Here is a 14,278-nt window from a genome sequence, read left to right as displayed (position 1 = left end):
TTTTCCCTCTAAATTGTTTCCTGTCACCAAGAAGTTATCACATTTATAGTAGTTCTATAAAGCCAAAGCCTTAACTAGAAAGATCATGAAAAGAGTATGGATATTTGAAAAATTATTCTTAAGTTTCTCTGTTTTCCTGTTCAGTAAGGAGAGAATTCTTACAATACCAGGCATAATGTGCTTTTTCCAGACTGAAGTTCAAAGAGTGGTTAAGTTCAGTTTTTCAGTGGTAAGCCAGCTAAGCCTTCTCTAGTTTAATTCATCAGTAGCTGTGGTTGTGATTCTGAGCGCTTAAGTGCCACACTAGTCAAGATTTAAAGGAGCATAGGGAAGTGGCCTTACGTGTCACAGAATACACACACACACACACACACACACACACACACACCATATCTTAGCCATATGTTAATAATGGCAGGTGAACATTCCTCTAAGGTGCCAGATACTTCCTACAAAACAGTCCAATGGTAGGGTGAAAATATCTCACACTTTGAAGTTATACATATAACAAGTATCTATTTCTAGTTGGAAGAGTTTATTTCTTCTAGACATTTATGCCAAATGGTGTCTCACACATGCGTCCATTTGCTGCTGCTGTAATTTTAATGTGCATGTAAAAAGTATACCAAAAATGTTATTCGAATTTTAATGTGCCTGGAAAGAGTATATCAAAAATTGATGGGATATTGGTGTTATTTTTTGCTTAAATGTAAATTAATAAATTTAAAAATACTAAAAGTTACCTTCACTGTCAACGCTAGCAACCACAGTTTCTACAATTCTGTGCCCACCCAGTATAAATATCATTGATTTGATTTTCATATGAGGATCTGCATGTGTTATAATATTTTGAAGACTTACAATTGATGGATAAAGAGAAATTATACTGCCTTCCTGCAGTTCCTGTGTTCCATTTATTGTATGGTGTATTCACTCTTGGAAAATCTGTAATACTTGTGTATCCAGAATATGTAATTTTTGTCTTCACCCAAATATAGAATCCTAATATTTATAAAAAATAAATTCCATAAAGATGGACAAAAGTGGTTCATGTTATTTGGCGTAAATTGACACCCTTTGTTGTATATATAAAATTTCATTGGAAGAAAATAACTGTATTTTTTCTTGAAAGTTAAACAGAACAGAATCAGTATCCATTAATTCGATCTTGAAAATATTTTCTAAAAATTGAACCAATCTCCTAAAATATTGCTGGTGTAAACATGTTTTGTAGGGCTGAATTTGCATGATGCTTCTTACTGAGTTATACCTCATTCTCAGAGAAATGGGTTTTTACCCATAGAAATAATCTCTTGTGATATTTTTAAATTATACTACTATATAGCCAACCTCAGTAGAAGCATATCTAACCACACTATACTGAGAATCACGTTACACCCACGTGGTTGCTGGTCCCCTCATAACTTTTAGTTACTTAAGTTGAGTAAATGTTTAATTGTTTACAAAACTAAATTGACTAAATAAAGTGAAGCATAATGTTTTTAATTGATCAATTGTTTATTTTGTTATCTGTATTATCTATTGAATATAGAAATGACTCATGATGAAATAATTTTTTACTGTATAGGTACATATCTATAAAAGACCAGTTTAACCAAATGAAATTTTACACTTAATTAACCAAACCAATTTGAGAAATTTTAATTCCTTAATATTTACAAAAAGCAATAAATGCATAAAGCTTTATGGTAAAATAACAGGGCTACTGATGTCACTGAGAGAGAAAAGATACTTCCCTTAAAGGACTGTGCATCCTCTATTTTTATTCTATTAGTCATGATTCATTTAAAAGTCTACTCAGTTGTAGATTAGCTACCAGAAGACTTCTAAGCAACTGATACCTGAGATCTGGGACCATCTCTTGTTTGTCTTTGTGCCCTGTGCCTAGCCCACAGTTGGCCCTAATAAATATAGTTGACTGAGTCATTGATTAGTTTTGCCACTAGCCATATGCCCACAACTATGGGTTATTCTCTTCACTTTTCTATGTTGTGTTTATGCTACTATTTATTCTCTACAATATATGAAATATGTTTATCTCTATAATATATAAAAACATATTGACTTACCATTATGTAATAAATTACTCTTTTTGTTTGCTTAAAGAGAGTAATTATTTTTTCACTTATAATCCCACTGAGTATTAACCAGGACTGATCAATAGGTACAAATCGACACCAGTTTCAAAACAATACCTGGTTCTACCTTGATGATCTTGTTTCACACTTGCAAGTCATGCACTTTATTGCTTTGTATATGGACCCTAGAGAAGTTTCCATTAAGTGGAACAGCTATATTAATAAATGTTTTTACATCTCTATTTAAATAACTGAATGTCTGGACTGTTTCCCAAGGTTTATTGATGAACTCTATGTTTTTTTTCCAATATATCTTTTTTTCTTTTTTTTGAGACAGGATCCCACTGTGTTGCCCCGGCTAGAGAGCAATGGCATCATCATAGCTCACTGCAACCTCAAATTCCTGGACACAAAGGATCTGCCTGCCTCAGCCTCCCAAGAAGCTAGGACTATAGGCGCACACCACTACGCCTGGCTAATTTTTCTATTTTTTTGTAGAGATCAGGTCTTGCTATGTTGCTCAGGCTGGTCTTGAAATCCTGGGCTCAAGAGATCCTCCTACCTTGGCCTCCCAAAGTGCTAGGATTACAGGTGTGAGCCACCACACCCAGCCCAATGCATCTTTTATCATTTATTTTATAACATAGTCTTTGGAGTTCTGTGATTTACAGTACTATAATAATTCCCTTAGTGATTCATTATCCAAAGTTAAATGCAATCTTAGTCTTTAACATAAGAAGCAATGATCAAGACCCAAGAGGATGTATCTTGTAACTTATGGGTGATTTTTTCTTTAGTAACTACATATCATTTACATCAAATTTTTTCTGAAGTATGAGTAAGATTCACCTGGATCAACTTCTCCAATGAAAGAGCTTGTATTTGTATTTCTAGCAAGTGCCTCCAAATGAGATTCATAACTAACCAAGTTTGGGAATCACTGATCTACCTCAATCCTCATGCCAGTTTTTCTTTGTTATACAGAACGTGGAGCCATAAAATATTAAAGGTGATTTTTACCTGCTTCCTATCTTTGCTGATATTGCCTTATCCTGAATTGCTAAAACAAGCCTCTTAGTGTCATTAAGTGAATTGCCTGAGCTCATCAAAAAGGAAACATTGTTTAATGAGCTGAGAAGTTATCAACAGGGACTTAAAACACTATTTTTTTTGTGGCTTAATCAGCAACAAGTGATGTAAGGATAAAACTTTTTCACAAAGATGCAGTGCTTCAAAGGTTACTAGTATGCACATGTCACCAATTTGGGGAGGTTTCACTACTCATATTTCACAATATGGAAGGAAAGAAAATTATCTGTGATGACTATTCTCCTTTCCATCTTCATGATTTTTTCTGCAAGTGTCGTCATCTCTGACGTATGAAGCGTGATATATTCATTCTACAGATCTAGCGCATGGAATTTAAATTATTTCTTTCTCTATGGACAGTAGCAAATTGCCTTCAGCCAGTCCCGCTATGATTACCAGTGCCATTTCAAAAATGACAAAGATCAAGAGAGCCATATCTGGCTAAACAGTTAATTGGCTCTAAGAGGAACGCACTCTGTGATTTAGTGCCCCTACCATCACGGACCATCTCCAGTTACACACTCCATCTTAATGTCAAAGTGCTTTGTTTTCAGACCATTATTTTTGTTACATAATCTGCCCACTGGGTAAAATAAGTAACTTGTTCATACATATCAAAAGTGCTACTTCATTTTTGTTTTTCTCTAAGAGAATTGTGGAACTATGTACTGTTTAGACACATTTCCAGTTATTATTAAGTGAAAGACTACTGATCTTCAGTGTTATCAGAGCCAAGTGGATCTAGGCCAGCTTTTTCATATCTAGGTATTTGCTCTTTGACTCATAGTAGTTTGGGGCTTTGTTCCAACACTAGTCAAGTAAAGAGTAAACAATTCTTAATCTCTTTCAGTCACCCCAAATGTATACCAATGCTTTGAAGTTAGACATAAACAGAATCTCCAGCTGTTTGAATCCATTAAAGTGTACTGTTAACTCTATTTTACAGGTTACAACCTATCCTCTGACTCCTCAGTACATGTGTGTAAAATGTATACACTCACATTTTACCTTAACTTGCTGCTTTAAATAAGGATGCAGTTGCTATGAATCTTTACACCACATACTGACACAATGCATAGAAAATTCAAATACAGATGGCTAGAATGGATGGCATAAAGAGAAATATTCTTACAACCCCAATAATCAAGAAGTATATCTCCCAGACCTAAATTACCTTAGAAAGAAATTTCACTTCTAGATAGATCATAAAATGTGTTTCTATTGATAATGAGGTTCAGCTGTTTTTTAAAAAAACCTTTTTGGCTGAGCATGGTGGCTCACGCCTGTAATCCTAGCACTCTGGGAGGCTGAGGCAGGTGGATTGTTTGAGCTCAGGAGTTTGAGACCAGCCTGAGCAAGAGTGAGACCCCGTCTCTACTAAAAATAGAAAGAAATGATCTGGACAACTAAAAATATATATATATAAAATTAGCCGGGCATGGTGGCACATGCCTGTAGTCCCAGCTACTCGGGAGGCTGAGGCAGGAGGATCGCTTGAGCCCAGGAGTTGGAGGTTGCTGTGAGCTAGGCTGACGCCACGGCAGAGTGAGACTCTGTCTCAAAAAAAAAAAAAAAAAAAAAAAAACCTACTTTTTAAGACAACACTGACAACACATTGCTGGGTTACAGGGGGCAGGCTGTTTTTAGTTCAAGGAAGGAATGATAATGATTTTCATGAAAGGTAGTGAACTGGGTATCTATGAGGTGGTTGCCTCTCTTCCAGGGGATGCTACATGAAAATAAACTTTGGTTATGTCATCTTGACTGATAATTTGTTGAATATCTTCTATGTGTTCATCTTTGAGTAGCAAAGCACTATTCAAGGAGATTATTCGTCAGGGTAGGCCATAACTAGACAGTATATTAAAAATAGTATGAAATCTTAAGCAATGAGTGTCTTTATTACTTGCTTTACAGATAAAGAAATTGAGACTAGGATTTAAATGATTTACCCCAAATCACTGATTTGAAGTCTGCCTGTCTGGCTCCAGACACTGTACTTTTAAACAGCAGGGTCGAGAAGTGGAGAGATGGAGCTGGAAATGAAAGGATACATCTGTACTGGAATCTAGGAAAATCAGCATCATCAGAGTGGGAAGGGGAGGACTGAGGCAGTCTGGGGACCTGTCTAGGGGACAGTGTACTCCTTCAATTCCATCTCTCTGTTCCAGTTTTTTAGTTTTCTTCTGCCTCTTTCTTATCTCTGCCTACTTCTTTCTCATCCTACACACAACCGTTGTGAACCATTCCTGTCTCTGAGATGAAATCTTCCAGCTTCTGGGCCCACACTCTCTCCATTTCTCAGATTGTCTATTTTAAAGTATTAAGCGAGGAATCTACCTTGTCTAGCTTATCTTTTTACCTTATACATGACTAGACAGCTTTGAATTACATCACTTTGGGGCAGGGGTCTACCTCTGATCTAAAAAGCTGTGGCCAGGTAGTATATGCCAATGCGAAGTAATGTCTTATGCCGAGGAGAAGCTAACACAGTCTGGAGAGTGACATGAAAGCAAGAATGCAAACCCAAGTCACAACCAGTAGTTCCAGAAACAGAGTGATGAGACTGGGCTGGTACTGGTTATCTTTCTTGGGGGAAAAAAAAAAAAACTGGGGAGGTAGAAAACCATTCTTCTATCACAACAGCACTAAAATAAGCTGGGTTACTAAAACCCTTGTCCATTCTACTCATATTCTTCCACACTACCTTTGCTCTAGAGAAAGAAAGATGTAATTTTCTTTTAAAACAAGAAAACAAAACAAAATCTCCTGCCATAAGTAACCACCTCCAAATATTGACTTTTTAAGCCCAAGTTTTATTTCCCCATGGGAATGACTGCATAACACACAGTTTATGAGACATTTTCTCACAACTGCCCACTCAAAACAAGCAGTAACAACCCCCACCAGAATTGTGCTATTCCACCCAGTTTAGGATCCCCAATACATACGATCATTACAAGCATACTTCAGATAGAAGCAGCCATTTCTCCCAGTGACTATCACGCTCAGACACTTACAAGTGCCACACACTCAACCCAGGCACCGCATTTCCTATGTCCTTGGCAAACAGGAATGAGAGGATGATGGGAGGCAGTGGTGATTTGGGGTGACAAGTTTTCACCTGAAAATAGGAGCTTCTCTTCTTTGTTCCCACTTGACTGAAATTCTAGCAACAAAACATTCTATTGGAAATACAAGGCATCTAGTCTTTGGGCCAAAAATGTAGGGAAAAAATTAGCAAGGTTAATATTTCATGGAAAATTCTTGGTTTAAATAATATTTTAATAAAGCTTAGCTATATGTGCCAATAAAGCATAGAGATGACATAATGATTTATGATTTAAGTATCATATAATCTGTGTAATGTCTAGTATCATCTTTTATCAAACAACATTAGAGAAGAAAAATCACTGGGGAGAAGAAGAGAGAAGCAACACGAAACCAATGCAGATATTAGTAGAATGCATATTGCATACACCACCTCATTAAAAGTTTGATGTAAGGATAATAATAGCTAATAGATATTAGGCAGATATGAAATGAGCCTTACAAATATAAACTCATTTAATCTTGAAAAAAATTCCACAAAGTAAATATTATTATCTACATTTTACAATTGAGGTTTAGAGAGGCTAACTTGCCCAAGGTTTAGTATTAATAGAACTGAGATGCAAACTCAGGCAATCTTACTTCAAAGCCACACTCTTAGCCATGTGCTATACAAAAGATTAATTTAGTGAGTTAACTTTTCTTGAGAATTAATGGTTTATATGATATGTGATATATAATAAAGAGTAATTATTTGAGCCTACTGAAATAATTGATACTACTGAAAAGTGAACTGGACCACGAAGACCTGAGTTCTAGTCCTGGTTCTATCAATTGGATACATGACCTTGGATTTATCACTTATAGTCTGAGTCCCCATTTCCTCATTTGAAAAAGGAAAACTAAAAGACATTACAACAAATACCCGCCTGGCCTCACTGAGTTTTTATTAATCTCAAATAAAATGATTTGAAAAGCATACTCCAATGTGACAAATTAGTATTGAGAACCCACTACATTTACCACATCTTAGTGGGCACTATGTGGGACTTCTTAAAACCCAAAATAAATGGCTTATTTACTCTAAAAACAAATTGAAATTCCAACTTTGCAATGGGTAAGATCATATATTTGAGATGAGAATATAAAAATAGCTCCAGAATATTGATACCCCTGAGGTTCTGGAAAGGAAAAATGCAAAATCAGTTGGTTGGGGTAAAATATAGATCCCCTAGGGAGAAAAATAAATAAAATTAGCTCACATTCAAAATTAAAACCACATGAGAACATGAAGCACCAAGATGAAAATCAAGGGACACAACAAATAGGAATATTAGCACAAAAGCTAGAAATAATTATAAAACAATCTATAAGAGATTTAAAGATATGTATATTTGCCAACAGACATATGAAAATGTATTCAACAACATTCTTTATCAGTAATGCAAATAAAAACAACTACCTACCCATCAAAATGGCTACAATGATGAAGACTGACAAGGCCAAGTGTAGTAAACTTGGACTCTCATACGCTGCTGATGGGGGTATACGTGGCACAGCCAGTGTGGAAAAATGGCCAGTTTCTACCAAGGCTAATATGTGCCTATACCAACGACCCAACAATTCCATTCCTGGGCACGTATCCAAGAGAAATGAATGCCTATGTCTATAGAAGGACTTGTACAGAAATGTTAATAGCAGTCTTATTTATAATAGTAAAAAAACAACAACAACAAAAAAACCCCAAACAGCCCACATGCCCATCACTAGGAGGATGGATAAATAATGTTGTTATATTCACACAATGAAATACTATTGACTAGTATGTAAAACTAGTGTGTAGAACAACCTTGCCAAACCCCATAGACACTAAGTTGAGTGAAAGAAGGCAGGCCCTAAAGAGTACCTACTGTATGATTCCATGTATACAAAGCTCAACAACAAGCAAAACAAACTGATGATGAAATAAGTCACAATAGGGTGAGTGAGCTCTGCTGAAAGGGGGCAAGAGGAAATCTTCTAGGGTGATAGACATGTCTTATATCTTGATCCATTATCTGTGTGGTCATTATATAGTTGTATACGTAGGTTCCCAAAGATGGTAAAAAGAACAAATTAATTTAAAATACTCAAGTAGAACTAGAAAAAACGATTAAACTTTTAATTTAAAAATTCAATAGATAGATTAAACAGCAATGAAGCTTAGATAAAGGGAGATTCTTCCCACTGGAAACAGATCTAGAATGCAGCCCAGAACAAGCAGATAGAAAACATGGATGAACAACTGGAATGTATGAGGATAAAATGAGGTGAGAAGGTCTGAACTAGGGATCCCAGCAAGGGAGGTGGGGGGAGGGATGAGGAGGGTTCATAGAGCCAAGAGCTATTCCTAAAAAATCCAGACTCAGATGATTTCAAAATTATTGCAAACTTTCAAGAAGTAGCCAATCCCTATTCTATTTAAACTATTCCAATCTATGGAGAAGATACAGATCAATCCTTTTTACAAAGACTCATAACATTTATCCAAAACCAGGCAGAGATAACACAGAAAAAATAATGCAGACCAATCTCACTCACAAATATTTATGCAAAAGTCCTAAATGAATTAACAAAAACAATCCAGCATCATATTAAAATGTAATATATTTTAACATATTCACCATGACCAAGTGGAATGTAAAAATATTATCTCAAGAATGTAAAAATAGTTCAACATTTTTTTTTAAATCTAGTAACTTAATTCACCATATTAACTGGACAAAGAAAAAAAAGATCAACACAGTAAATCCTAAAATGGCATTTAGTGTAATTCAATATCCATCACTGACTGGAAAAAACCAGAAAAGTACAAAAAGCACACTACCTTAAAATAATAAGTATGTAAATTATATATTCTGGAAGTATTTTTTAAAAAATCACCAAGAAGAAAAACATCCCTGTTATCACCATTATTATTTACCATTGATCTAAAAATACTAACAAAAGCAAGCTAAGAAAAAATAAAATAATAAATCAATTAAATAATAAATATTAAGGAAACTATATGAAATTTATAATTATTTTAGAAAATATTATGTTTTTCTGGGCCTATGGTAAATTCTTTACATACTCTAATTTATACAACTCTCAGAGATAGATATTGGTGTCTCCATTTCACAGAAGAAGAAACTGAGGCTCAGAGTGGGCAAGTATGTCATTCAAAGCCATCGACCAAGTAAATGGCAGAACTGGTATTCGATCCCAAATCCTTCTGCCTCTCAAGCTCTGTGAACTTAAACAGAAGGTTATATCTCATGCATCCTCCACAATTCCTTGGTATTTTTTTTTTTTTTTTTGAGATTGACTTTCAAATGCATAATAAATTTCTATAGGTTTACAGAGAGGAGATTATTTTATTATCCCATTTATTCTAACAATAAATGAGGTAATTTGGAATTTTAAATTAGCAACAAATCTCAAATATTTAATTCCAGTGTGAATCTGTTTAGAAAAAATGACCTGGTGAAAGCTTTTCTGGCACAGATAGTTTTTACCTTAAAAACCCTACATATCATTTAATAGCAGAAAAAAAAAATCTTGGCTTCATTGGGCCCAACAAGTCTGAATATCACTTTAAAACTTTCAACCTCTATAAACCTCACTGTAGCTGACATTTTTGAAAGGTGGCAATAAGGAGCAGCTCCACAGAGAGTTCTGGAAAATGTCAGGTTTCTCTTTCCAAGCATTCCATGAGTCACTGATTTTGCAAAACGGTAGTGACGTGAAAGCACACCAATGGATCAGGACATTCTTGAAAATAGCTTCAGAAACCCTGTGAAGAGTTCCTATAGCAGGACAGATCCCAGGTTCATGCGAACTTGCCTTTCTTTGGCATGAGAATATCAGGCCCTGAAAAAAATCAACAGTGACAGCCACCATACCTCATCTTCTCTTGGGAGAGGCCCTACCAGCTTTATTTATTACTAGCATTTTGTAGCCTACCAGTAGAAAATAATCATGACGGGTACTCTTTCCTTGATTCAAGGAACTGCTTTTCTCCTGGAGACTCTATTACAGTAAAACAGATGTGTTAATTTTCGAGCCCTTGTTTTATTACCCGTACCTTGGTTGGCTTCCTTTCAATCCTCAGTGTCTTAATTAAATTCAAGAGTTGAAGAGACGCCAGTACCAGTATCAGTTAGTTAGCACTCTGAAGGTTGGTAAGATTTAAAAAATAATACTCAAGTCTGTAAAGTGATAAAATAAATCTGTGAGCTATACCTCCCCCTTTTCTACTCTACACTGTTCTCTGAGAACTTTTTGAGTATCACCAAACCCAAACCAGCCCGAATATGTTAATAGGAGCTGACATTATTAAGTACACATCACAGGCCAGGAACTATTCTAAGCACTTTATGTCATCTTGTCTTGCTCTCATAACAATTCTAAGAGGTTCTGATACCTGAGCGGGCAAGAGAATCTCCAGGGTAACTTTTAAGTGTGCTTTACTTTATTGGAAGTATACCTTCTTATTAGAGATACTTTAATTTCCAGGCCAAATATTTTATATCTTATTCTATCCTTGCTCAACAAAATTCTGGAGGAGCATAAAATAACATTACCAGGCATTTCTCATGCAGCTGGGCCATGGATGCACAACCATGTCTTTGAGATACACTTTGTCTAGTGGGAAAAGCACAGGGTTTGGGATCGGGATCTGAGTTTGTCATAGCTTTCCACCTACTAGGTAGGTGAGTTTACATTAGCCGTTCTGCTCCACTTGAATCAACTCATATGCAAAATGAGGAAAATATTAATAACCTAATTCTCATGCAGCTGTCTCAAGGATTAGGTCAACGATTTCCTAGCCTAGTGCCTGGCCTACTCTCAATCTTTATTCATTGGGTAAATGCAGAGAGATGATAGATCAGCGAATGCACTTCCCACTTTTCCTGCCTCTTCTGCCTTTCCTCTTCCTCATCTACTCTACCGATCTTGTTACTGTCCTTCACACACATCAGGCTATTTCCTGCCTCAGAGCCTTTGCACTTGTTCTTGAGCTGCCTGAAGCACTTTCCCCAGTTGATGACCTGGCTGATTCTTTATCCAGATTTCACCATCTTAAAGAGGCCTTTTCTGAACTCTGTCTAAAATTGCCATCTCTGGCTCTAGTTACTTTCAATCTTTATCCTGCTTTATTTTCTTTATAAATTTTAACACTATTGATAACTATATAATGTATTACTTATCTACTTGTTTGCTAACAGCTTCCTCCCCAAGAATGCCTTGGAGCTGGGATTTGGTTTTGTTCACCTAGATGCAAATAGAAGGGTAGTGATTGTTATTATATTAATGCCCCTTCCTGACTTTACTGATTCACACCTATGGGCTAGCTTAAGTTTGAGGAGTTGAACATACAAAGAAGAAATGGGGTGACCCAATTTAAAGGAGAGTGATGTTTTTCTGCACACAAATAAATACATATCTCAAAAAGAAATATTCTCTGAATTCACTGGAACAGATAACTAAGAAGAGTTCTACTGTCATTCCAATTTCATGATAACTCCAAAAAAGTGAGTTTATAACATGCTGTTTTGATTACTAGTTTATGTAACAATTTTATTAAGCTGATTCCAAAGCACTATGTTCCAAAGTGGTTTATATGAGGACACTAATAAAGCAGCATACTAAGCAAACAGAACAGCCATTATTTGGGCTGCTAACGTGAATCGTTTCCATTGTCATTTTGAAGACACTCCAAATTCTTAAGTCTAGTATGGCTCAGGAAATCCAAGAGTTCAAAATTCACAAGTCAAGTCAAAGGCAAAGTCATCAAATACAAGGACTTCACCCTTGATCTCAGGGTACCTTCAAGGACTTTATTGATTTGTATTTGGTAATCAAAGCAGCAGACAATTGGGAAAAGCACCAGCCTAATACTTTCTCCACTTGTCTGAAGACACCTGACAAGCTTTTTTTCTTAAGAGAATGAGAATTTCAGAAACTCAAATAAAATGCCCATGGGGTCTAAAAGGAACCTGCTAGATGCAAACTTACAAGTGAATAGATATTCCTGAGTTACTTCTCAACTGCATACATTTCTTTGGTATGCAACATGAGCAGATTCTAAAAGGATTCCTGAGTCTTCGAGAAAATCATAATATTTAAATAAAGTTAGCTCTGTTCTAAACTTATTACTGGTCTTCTCTAGGAGTACTGCACAAATTAGTCTTCACTCCTGAAAGAAAAATTAGGAAAATTATTGAAGTTAAGGAAATAGTTGTAACTTTTAGTGGACTTCAGCAAAATAGTGATTGAATAAGTAGATCAGTAAAATAAGCCCTAAGCAGTAAATGTGTTCTTGAAAAATTAATTAGTTTCCTTTGCTAATTTCTCACCCAAGGTAAATTTAAATGCTCACTATGTGGACCATAATATGAGAAGAGGAAGATGAAAAGTGGGGAGCTAGAGATCTGTCAATAATAATTATTTATTGAGCAGCTACTGTGTGTCCAGAAAGACTTTAAGGGGACACAGCAAGAGGTATATCTCCACTAAGCACAAAACTGAGTTGTAAAGAGAAATACAGCCAGCACATGCTAGCAAGTTTAAGTATTGCTGACTTGGAGTGGTAAGGGATGTTGCTGAGGAAGGGAGAAATGGGAGCGTTTGAAAGGAGAAAAACAGAAAGGTAAAGAGAGAAGAGACAGTAAGGAGATCTTTGCAGACAGGTACCGCCATAGACTTCACAGAGAATGCCAAACTTTAAATTTCCTATGTGGGTTCTGAGAAACGGTTGCAAAACCATGAAGGGAAGAGAAATGAAAGAATAAATACGGGAAGGAGAGAAACACCAAGCACTATTCCTTCTTTCCTTCATTCAACAAGTATTTACTGAGTGCCTACTACTAAGAACAATTTGAGGGGTGTGGGTGTGTGGTGATAACGTGCAAAGTGCCCTCAGTGGAGAAAAACTAGTTAAAGAAAAAAGACACACACTCTTTAAGGAAGAGTGGAAGCAAATAGAAAGAGAAAAGAAAAAAAATCTGTAATATTTTTATGGTAAACATTTTTCACCTTTTTTCTAAATGGCTACTATTTAGGCATACTATCATCAAAAATGTACTTACAAATTCCTTAAAATTTGACCTTCATGATGTACCCTTATTTTTTTATCAATTTAAATTATTGACTAATAAAAATATGACATAGCTTGTCATCAAAGCAAATCAAAACTTAAGATTGCATATTTGGAAGAATATATCTCACTGGAAAAAATTTGACTCTGAAATTAATGTTATAGCAAAAGAACAGTATTTTCCAGAGAATTCAGATATGGATTTATTTGATGCAAATCTTCCCATAAATTATCCTCAACAACTCATCTCTTCATTCCAATTTTCTTATTATTTCTGCATCACTACTGTAAGTATCACAGTCACCTCTGACCTTACCCTCTCGCAGTATTGACTTTGTATAATATTCCTTCTGCATGTATTTTTATATTGCCCACTGACATTGCCTGTTAGCCCCAGACCTCATTCCTTCTCTAATTGATGTAATAGTTTCCAGGGTTTCCCCTCCTGCTAACCACAGAATTTTGGGGCCTGAAGGAACTCTACTTAGAAATGCAGTCCTAAAGCTATTGTGTCCTCTGCTTCCTGATCAATCCTCCTAAAACAGGCTCTTACTGTGTTGTTCTCTGATGAAAATCTTTCCACAGCTTACCACTACCTGATGAAGACTCTCCAGACTACTTTGTTGAGGATTTAAGGCTATTTATGCATTTTTTTTCAAGCCCCCAACATGCTTTATCAACTTCATGTTTTTCACTCATTGATTCAAAAGTATTTTTGAGCACCTCTGTAATTTGGATCATGCTAGAGGCTTGCTACTAAGATGAACGCGTCACAGCCCTCTCCTCTAGCAGTTCTCAGTTTAAGGGAGGCGGGACAGGAAGGATGGGGACAAGTGCACAAATAACTCAGCAAGTGTTGAGAATCGTGGTGAAAGAGGCTGCCCAGGCAGGGAGCTTTGGACTCAAGTGTCCAATCCTG

This window comes from Eulemur rufifrons, chromosome 16 (assembly GCF_041146395.1).
Source record: "Eulemur rufifrons isolate Redbay chromosome 16, OSU_ERuf_1, whole genome shotgun sequence".
NCBI classification, from domain to species: Eukaryota; Metazoa; Chordata; class Mammalia; order Primates; family Lemuridae; genus Eulemur; species Eulemur rufifrons.
The sequence above is the reverse complement of the archived record's forward strand: the minus strand, read 5'-3'. Positions refer to the sequence as shown.